The sequence below is a fragment of the Vicugna pacos genome, chromosome 21 (assembly GCF_048564905.1).
Source record: "Vicugna pacos chromosome 21, VicPac4, whole genome shotgun sequence".
Classification (NCBI taxonomy): Eukaryota; Metazoa; Chordata; class Mammalia; order Artiodactyla; family Camelidae; genus Vicugna; species Vicugna pacos.
In genome coordinates this window covers 24,858,444-24,867,269 of record NC_133007.1, presented here as the reverse complement: position 1 = coordinate 24,867,269, position 8,826 = coordinate 24,858,444, and positions in this window count along the sequence as shown.

Below are 8,826 nucleotides of genomic sequence, written 5' to 3'. Positions count from 1 at the left end.
TTGGAAGCTGAATTCTCCCTACTCCGCGTACTCCACGGTGGACGAATCACCACGCCCTTGTCTGCCCCAGCCCCGGCCCCAGCACTCATGTCTATTTCCAGACCCCTCCTGTGGCGCCTCTCTGCCTCCTTCAGCCTGCTCCTTGCCCTCCCTCATTAAACTTGGTCTCTGTGAGAATGTGATTTGAATTAACTCTTGGGAGAAAAATCACAAAAACCAGGAAAGGGGGGCCATGGGGAGGGGGTAGTGAGTCATGTTTCCATGTGTATTTTTCAAACTTTCCAATGGGAGTTTGGAAAGCAACACTCTTTCCGTTGCCAGCTTGGACCTGGTTCTCCAAGGGTCCCTTGGTCTGTTTCTACAGGGCTGCGCCCTGGCCCACCCTTCAGGTCTGCTGTTTCCTAGGATCTTCTAACCCTTCTCCCTCCGGGCCGGCTCCTGCCTTCTGGGCTGGGGCTTCAGGCTCACCTCCAGTGTCATTTCCCAGTGATGGCCCTCCATCTACCTCCATTTCAGGGTGGACTCATGGGGCCTCCAGCCACTCTGGCCAACCCTTCGACCCTCAAGAACCTCCATCAGCACCAGGGAGCCTGGGCTCTGGGAACCTCCTCTCTGCCCCAGCAGCTTCTTCTTTGTGCCCTTCCCTCCCATTTCTGCACCCCAATTTCCAGAGGGCCTGTGGCCAAGGGTGAGAACCCACTGACCCCCAGGGAGAAGCCCTGCAGAGCAGAGACCTCACCCAGAGGAGGTGGGTAAGGAAGAGAACCCCTCTAGTGTGCTGAGCCCTCAGCACATCTTGTGCCCTGGGAAGGGGTGTCAGGATCTCCGTTGTGCATATGGAAACTGAGGCTGGCCAGGGAAATGGATGGGAACCTGGAGGGGGTGGGGGCGGTGGTGGGGAGGGCAGCTCATGCCCCTAGCTAACCCGCCCTTGCAGGCCCTGAGCCCTTATACCCTCCCTGAAAGCTCCTATTTGCTGCCTTGGGGGTCTTGGACTAGCTGTCCCTCTCCCCTGACCCCGCCCTACTTCTGATTAATCCTTCCTGGCAGCGGTTGCATGTCTTGCCCCCACGGTGCTCGTGCCAGCAACAGCCCACATCACACGGGCCACATCTGGCCCCCTTTGAACACACCCTCCCCTCCTTTGTCCCTTCCCCTCCTCTGCCCCGGGGCCAGAGCAGAGAGGACCCCTGAGGACCCCTCTTCTCTGGGTCCAATAGCCCTCCTCACCTGCCCTTTCACAGCCTCTAACGGAGTCATTCCTTCCCCTTCTCTCAGCCTCCTCATCCTCTCCTCCAGCTTCCATCCCCTGGACATCTTGACTCCATCCTTCAGCATCTCCTCTCACCATATCCTGACTGCTTGGCCCACCCCCCTCTCCAGCCCCCAGTGAACAGCACATTGTGGAGGGGGCATTTTGCAAGGTTTGATCCGGGCCTCCAGAGCTGTCCTAGGGTGGGGGGAAGGTCTGGCAGCCCAGGAATTAAGTTGCCCCTAGCCCAGCCTTCTGTCTTGTTTTCAGCTTACAGCTGAGAGGAACAGTGGTAGAGGTGACTCCAAGATATGTGCATGGAGGGATATAGCTGAGTCTGCGTGGTGGGGTGGGTGTGGAAGGCTGAAGGGAACAGAATGGCTCACCAGCTCTAAGTTGTCTTTTGTGAAGGATGGGAGGAGTCTGGAAGGCCTTCTAGCTACTGGCCTCCCTCCTCCTTCCTCCTTGCTTAGCAACTGTTGCCTGGTAAATATTTGCCCCACCAAGATCTGGGGCTGGAGCGCTGGCGTCAGCCCGGGCAGCTGCCCCTCTCCTCAATCCCTGGGCTTCCCCTCTGCCCAGCTCTCCACTCCCCAGCACCCTGGCCTGGGCTCCAGATGTGATCCCCGCCTCTCCCTCACCTCAAAGCTCAGTTCTTTTTCCCTCAAGGTAGACTTCCTCCCCAACCTCCTCCCTCTACCCTCTCTTCTCTCTCCCTTCATCCCCAGTTACCTTCTGTGCTCAACTGTCTCTGGTCCATCCTTTACCCTAGTTCACTCAGTTACCTGAGTGAGGCCCAACCTTTAAGCTAGACAAGCCTCTCCCCCACCACATCCTACTGGGAGCCCAGACTGGCTATCGCTTCTGGTACATCACTGGTGCTCAGTGAGCTCCAAGACCACACCCCTCTGCTCCAACAGAAAACACACCCCCACCCCTAAGTCTTAGCTGAGTGCCCCGAAGCTCCAGGCAGAGGGAGGCGAGGGCATGTGGGATGTTTTGATGGACACCCAGTCTGTTGTCCGTTCCCAGGCCAGGAAGCTCTGCTTCAGGAAGCCAGCACCATTTTCACCTCCTCTGGGGGCAGGATTGAGGGGACCATGGCCAAGAGGAAACAGATGCCCCTTCGGCCTCTCCCTGGGCAGCCTGAGAGCAGACCAGCCTCAGACTGTGTATCCTGTCCCTCCCAGCCCGGCGCCTCCCCTCCTCCAGTGGTTTCCCCATTACCTGTCTCTGTGATGAAGATCCCCTCAGGGTTTGAGGGCCAAAGTGAGGTGGGCTCTCAGGGAGCCCTGCAAACTTTGGACTTTACTGGGCAAAGAGGGCCCACAGGGTGCTGCCCTGGGGCAGGCCTATGGGCCAGCTTAGGAATAGTCAGTCAGGGGAATCTGGGGAGTTGGACCCAGGCAGGTCTAGAAATGAGGGAGTTGGCCTGCATGATGCCCTCCCAGCTCTGAAGTTCTGGCTTCCAGGCAGTGTATGATGAAGCACTGGCCCAAGGCTGTCCCTTCCCCATCCCTCAGGCCTCTCTCCAGGAGCTCCTGATCTCAGCAGGGACGCCTGTTCATCTGCCCCACCTGGCAGCCCCAGGCACCTCTCAGGAAAGTGCCCCTTGCCCCTCCCACCTATCAGGAAATCTGCAGATTAACCACCATCCTCCTGGTGAAAGTTCACTTTCCCAGTTGACCACCCTGGCATGATTACTAGTTGGTAGCCTTCAAAGGGGACTCTAAGGAGTTTAGGGGCTGCAGGGGCCCCAGGTGGTATTTATGGTGATAATGAAGGTGAACCTCAGGGCCCCTCAGTTGCACAGACCCTTCCCTTCCAAGTCCCTCAGAGAAGCCTGCCCATGTTTCCACACAGTCCTATAGCTGCGTAAAATCTGTCGAAGATATTCTCAAATTTTTACTTATTTTGTGGGGTCGGGGAGAAGGTAATTAGGTTTATTTATTTATTTTTTTAATGGAAGTACTGGGGATTGAACCCAGGACCGCTTGCATGCTAAGCATGCACTCTATCACTGAGCCATACCCTTCCTCCTCTCATATTTTAAAAATAGAACCTTCCCACAAAAATTGGATAAATACCTTGGGAGACCAATTGTCCTGTTTGCCAGAGATTGTCCTGGTTTGAGCACCGTGAGTGCCTTGGTCCTAGGAAACAACTCAGTGCTCTGCAAACAGGACATGTGGCCACTCTAGTTTCAGGTCCCACATTTGGTAACGTTTGGTCGGCACCTGGGTGAGGGGAGGGGGACAGCGAATCCTCTTCCGTCTCACGTCCTGGAAGTGCGTGGGCGTACAGGGCTTGGGGACCCTTTCTCTAGCCCCAGTCCTGGAGTTGTGGCGCTTCTGTTTGTTTCCTTGGCAACAGGGAGAGGAAACCCCCATTTAGGAGACCGGGGAGGCCCCGGCAACCGCACAGACAGACACACACAGACTCACAGGCAGCCGCCCACACGCAGGCGCCTGCGTCAGCACCAGCCGCCAGCACTGCCCGCCTCCGGGCAGGGGGAGGGGTGGAAGGGACAACTCCGCCGGAGCCCGAGTCACACTGCCAGCTGTAACTGATCTGCCCGAGGACGGACCCGTCCGCATGGCTCCGCCCACGTCTCCAGTGCCCCGCCCCTTCCCACTCCGGCCTCCCCTCTCCCGCCCTCTCCTGGTGGGGAGAGGCCAAAGCTGGGGGATGGAGAGGAGGGAGGAAGATGTCACTACCAAATTCCTCCTCGGCCCTAGTCTGGTGTGTATTGGGCAGTATTGTGTGTTGTGGTGTGTATTGTGACAGTTCCGGAAACCTGAGACTCACCGGTGGGGCCGCTCTCTTGGCCCACTTGGGTGGGGGAGGGGGTTTGGAATGTTGGGAAGGAGCGCCCGGGACGAAGCTCTGTTGGACTGGTCCCCCTGGGGTCTGGGCTGCAGAGAGGTAGGATGGAGTTAACCTGCAGGCAGACATCTGGGGCTTGGGGCCTGCTTCTGTCACTTGTCAGTGGTGTGGCCTTCTAGCAAATCAGTTAACCTGCCTAAGCTCAATCTCCTCATCTGTATGATGGGGCTAATGGTGTTTGCTTTATGCATTTCAAAGAGGTTTGAGAGGGTTAAGGCAGTCATCTAGAGTGTGAAGAGATCACACCTGGGAGACCTGTCCAGCCAGGTGTGAGGCATGAATGGCTGGTTCTCTGCCCCTTATCCAGCAGCCCCTTCTGGCCTGGCTGGAGCAGTGAGGGAAGACAGCCTGGCTCTGGCTCAGCAGCCAGTTCCCCCACATCATGGTGACATTAATGCCCATCTTTTGAGGTGGATTAGCCCCTTCAAATATGTCCAGAGTGATGTCCTGTCTCCTGTGGTAGAGTAAGGTGGGGTCAGAGCACTATTTCGGGGGGTCTGGGCAGGCCTGGCTATGTGACTTTGGGCAAATATTTTCTCCTCTGGCTTTGGAAGCCCACTTATAAAGAGAGGGGCTTATTCCCCAGAGTCCTGGGGGCCTCTTGGGCGAGGGGCAAGGGAATACCGGGAAGGGGTCCCCAAATCTCCCTACTAGAGAGACTGCCTCTGTCATTTGGTATATTGGGCTTTGGGGTGAGATTTCACTCGAATGAGGGGCTCTTAGGCTTTATAAATAGCTTTGAAACACTCGCTCCTTCTAAGGGCCTTCCTGGCTAAACTAAGCTAAGCTAGTTGCCCCGGGCCTGTGTCATTCCATCTGAGCTGGGTGGGAAGAAGGCAGTCTGCTCAGCTGGGCTACCTGAGGCCAATTAACCAACCTCTCGGAGTTTTTGGGTTTTGGCATATAAAACCCCAAAGCAGGTAATCATACCTCCCTCATAAGGCTGAGGCGAAGCTTAAGGGGGAACCACTCTCACAGCCCCCAGCCCACTGCCTGGTACATGGCAGCCACTCAAAAAACAGGCAAGTCCTTCTGCCCTCAAGGTTATAACAATCACCTGTGCATGCGTGACTCAGCAGTTCAACAGGTGTTTGATACCAAACCCTTGATCAAAGAATAAATAAGACAGGATCCCTCCCTCAGAAACTCACTATAAAGGGATCCCCAAACCATGGCCTCAACTCTCCAAATCACCCCCCACTCCCTAGACCGTCCTGCAAAGAGTCACCCTTTCCTACCCCTATGGGGAAGTATAACTGTCTCCCCAATGGCCTGGGACCCATTTGAATCCTCCTCTCTCCCACCCCTACCTGTGCAAGATTATAGTCTGATGGTAAGTGCTTGGCTTTCAGGCCCAGGCCCACCTGTATTAAAATCCCAGTTCTGCAGTATACCGACCATATCACCTTAGACAAGCGGTTCTCAACTGGGGATGATTTTGCCCCACAGGGGACATTTGGCACTATCTGAAGACTTTTTTTTTTTTTGGTGGGGGGAGGTATTTAGGTTTATTCATTGATTTATTCTTAGAGGAGGTGCTGGGGATTGAACCCAGGACCTCATGCATGCTAAGCACGCACTCTACCACTTGAGCTACACCCTCCTCCTGAAGACATTTTTGATTGTCATAACTGGGAGCAGAGGTGGGTAGAGGGCCAGAGCTGCAGCCAAACATCCCACAGTGCCCAGACCCTCCCCCCACAACAAAGAATTATCTGGCCCCAAAACGTCAATAGTGCCAAATTTGAGAAACCCTGCCTTGAGTGAATAATTTAACGTCCCTGGGCTTCAGTTTCCTCATCTGTAAAATAGGGTTGATAATAGTATTTACCTTGTAGAGCAAATAGGTTCAACAAGGTGATGCAGATACCTAGTGCCTAATAATAGTAGGTACCCATAAATCTTCCCGACGTGAATTGTTATCACTGTGCCCCTGGAATCCCTCCTGGCCTCACTCTTCCGCTGAGCCCACTCCAGATAGCTTACCTCTTGCCAAGGCCAGTGCCTCTGATCCTTCCTTGCTGGTCTCAGTGCCTCCCTTCTCTCCTTCTTGACCCCAGTTTTATCAAGCAGCCAGAATCCTCTCCCTCAGGCCTCCATCCCCAAACCAGGAGGCTGCCTCCTTCTCCCACGTCTCCCACCTGCCTCGTCTCCCACACTTTCCTGCCTCATCTCTAGCATCTCCCTGCTCAGCTCGGCTGCACACCCCCCTCGGTTCTTTCCCGTTCCAGCACCTCTGCACAGACTTCCTCTCCGCACCAGTCCACCCCCGCTCCTCCCACGCCTCCCGCCAAAGTGGCATAAGATAGCGAAGAAGTCCTGGACCAGGCAGCCTGTTCCAAGTCCTCAGCTTGGCCTGTTACTTACAGTCTAGTTTGGGGAAAGTCAGCCTCAGCTGTAAAACAGGGAAATAATCTCCAGCCCATGAGGTGGTCTGGGAACCAAGTTGAGAATGTATATGAAGACATACAACTATAAAGACTGTCAAAGTGTAAGTTACTCGGTTTGTTGAGCATTGTCCCACTTTATATTTTTATTTTCTTGGCGCTTACCACCTTCTAACAAACTATAATTTTGTCTTTTATTTATGGACCATCTTCCACTAGAATGTCAGTTCCATGAGGGTGGGGATTTTTGTCTGTTTTAGTCACTGCTGTGTCCCTAGTGTCTAAAGCATCCCTGGCACACAGTAGGTGTTCAATAAGTATTTGTTGGATGAGTGAACTCAAGATCTATGTATAAGGCCCTTCTGTAAAGCCCTAACTCTACCTCCTCCAAGAAGGCTCCCTTTAAATGCATGTTAATCATTGCAGCATCGCCATTTTATGGACAATGAAATTGAGGCTGTAAGAAGAGAAATAACTTGCCCAAAGTCACTCACTTGAAAAGTGACCAGGCCAGATGCTTTTGTTTTTTTGAGCTTCCTGTATGCCAGGCATTGGACCAGGTGTTAGGGACACAGATGACCAAGACTTAGTCCCTCCTGTTCCTCATAGCACTTTTGGGAGGAAGGGTCATAGAGGGAGGCCCAGCATGCTATGGGAACAGAGGAGGAACCCCCTCTAAGGTCACTGGTCTTCAAGACAAGTGCTCCTTCCACTATACTCTGATACCACTTATTAATGTTCCAGCTCCCAGGCTTCTGGAATCCATTTGGAATTCATTATCCAGTCCAGGGTTCTATGCTCTCTTTAACCACTTGTGCTTGGTTTTGCCTCTCCCTATGTTTTCCCTACCAGTGGATATAGCTCAACCCCTGTGTCTTAGATGGCCACTCTGCCCATGTTATAGATGAGGAAACTGAGGCCCAGAGAATTCAGCAGCAGATCTGTCATCACACAGCAAGTGGCCTCTACCCAGTCCCAACTCCCACCAACCCTCACCCCCAGCAGGCTCCACTTCTCTGGATCGGGCCTTCCCTGCTCTCTCCTGCTTCTTCTGGGACTGGTAATCTACACCTGAGAGCAGGAGAGCAGATGATGCCATTTGGGATACAGAGTTAGGATTGAATATTCAGGATAAAGTCTCAGTTTGAAGTTCAGATTTAGGATTGAGGCCATTGTGGTGGTGGTGGTGGTGGGTGGAGAGACCCTTTGAAAAGAACCTAGAGTGAAATTTAGGGTGAGATTCGCTCTCCTTTCTCCCACCTCTTTTCTCCAAAGATGAGGAGGTCTGGGATAGGAAGGGTTAATTGTGGTTTTGCTTTCCCAGCCAGGAGGGGAAGCCAGGGCCGGCTGGGGACTGGGTGGGGTGGGGGGTGGGGCTCAGTGCCAGATGGGGGGGTGCCGAGGCAGTGGGAACAGCTTTTGTCCCTCACGTTTCACTGGCTTACCCACCCCACCTCTGCTTCTGGTTTGGGGAACACAAGAGGGAGAAGCAGAACAGGACTTTTTGTTTTGTCTGGGAGGCTGAAGTTGGGTGCCGCACCCTGGGGGAGAGGGCTGCAGGAAGTGGAAGCCAATATTCCTGGTCCCTCAACTGGTGCATTCTGGATACTCACCACACTGCCCAGTCAACCCTGCAGAGATGCGAACCCAAGCATCCCCTTTCTGGTTCCCCTCCCTGAACACTGAGAGCCCTGCCTTAGTCCCACTGCAGCCCCTTGTCCCTCTGAGGCCAGCTCCAGAACCCAGAACAGAGGACCTGTCCAGCTCTGCTTCCCTTGTGTGTCCTGATGTCCTGGAGCTGGAGGAGTTAGCAACATAATTTAATTTCTCAGGTTCCTCATCAGAGAATAAACTGTGGGAGGCACAGGGGCAGGGCAGGAAAGCACATGGGCTCTGGAGTTTCAGCCATAGCCACCTCTTAGGGTGAGGTGGTTGGTGCGGCCAGGGTCAGGATTGTTGGGCAGGGGAGTAGAAGGCTGATCAAAGGGGTCCTTGGTGCATCCTGAGGATGGAAGCTCCAGAGCCTCTGGTGGGGAAGCCTGGGGACATAGGTGATCCTGTTTTGTGAGAGGGCCTGGCCCCTCCCCAGAGCCAGATGCAAAGCAGACCTGGTCAGAGAGGAATGCAGAGATAAGTGCTGTGCTGGCCTTTGCAGCCAGCAAGGTGGCTGGAGTCTTTGCTGTCCCTACCCTCAACGAACCCTGAATGCAGGATGGAGACCCAACTTTGGCTGTCCAGCCCCCTGCCTTGCTCCCCTTTTCAGGCCCCTCTGGGAACCACAAAAATCTGGGACCTGGTGTC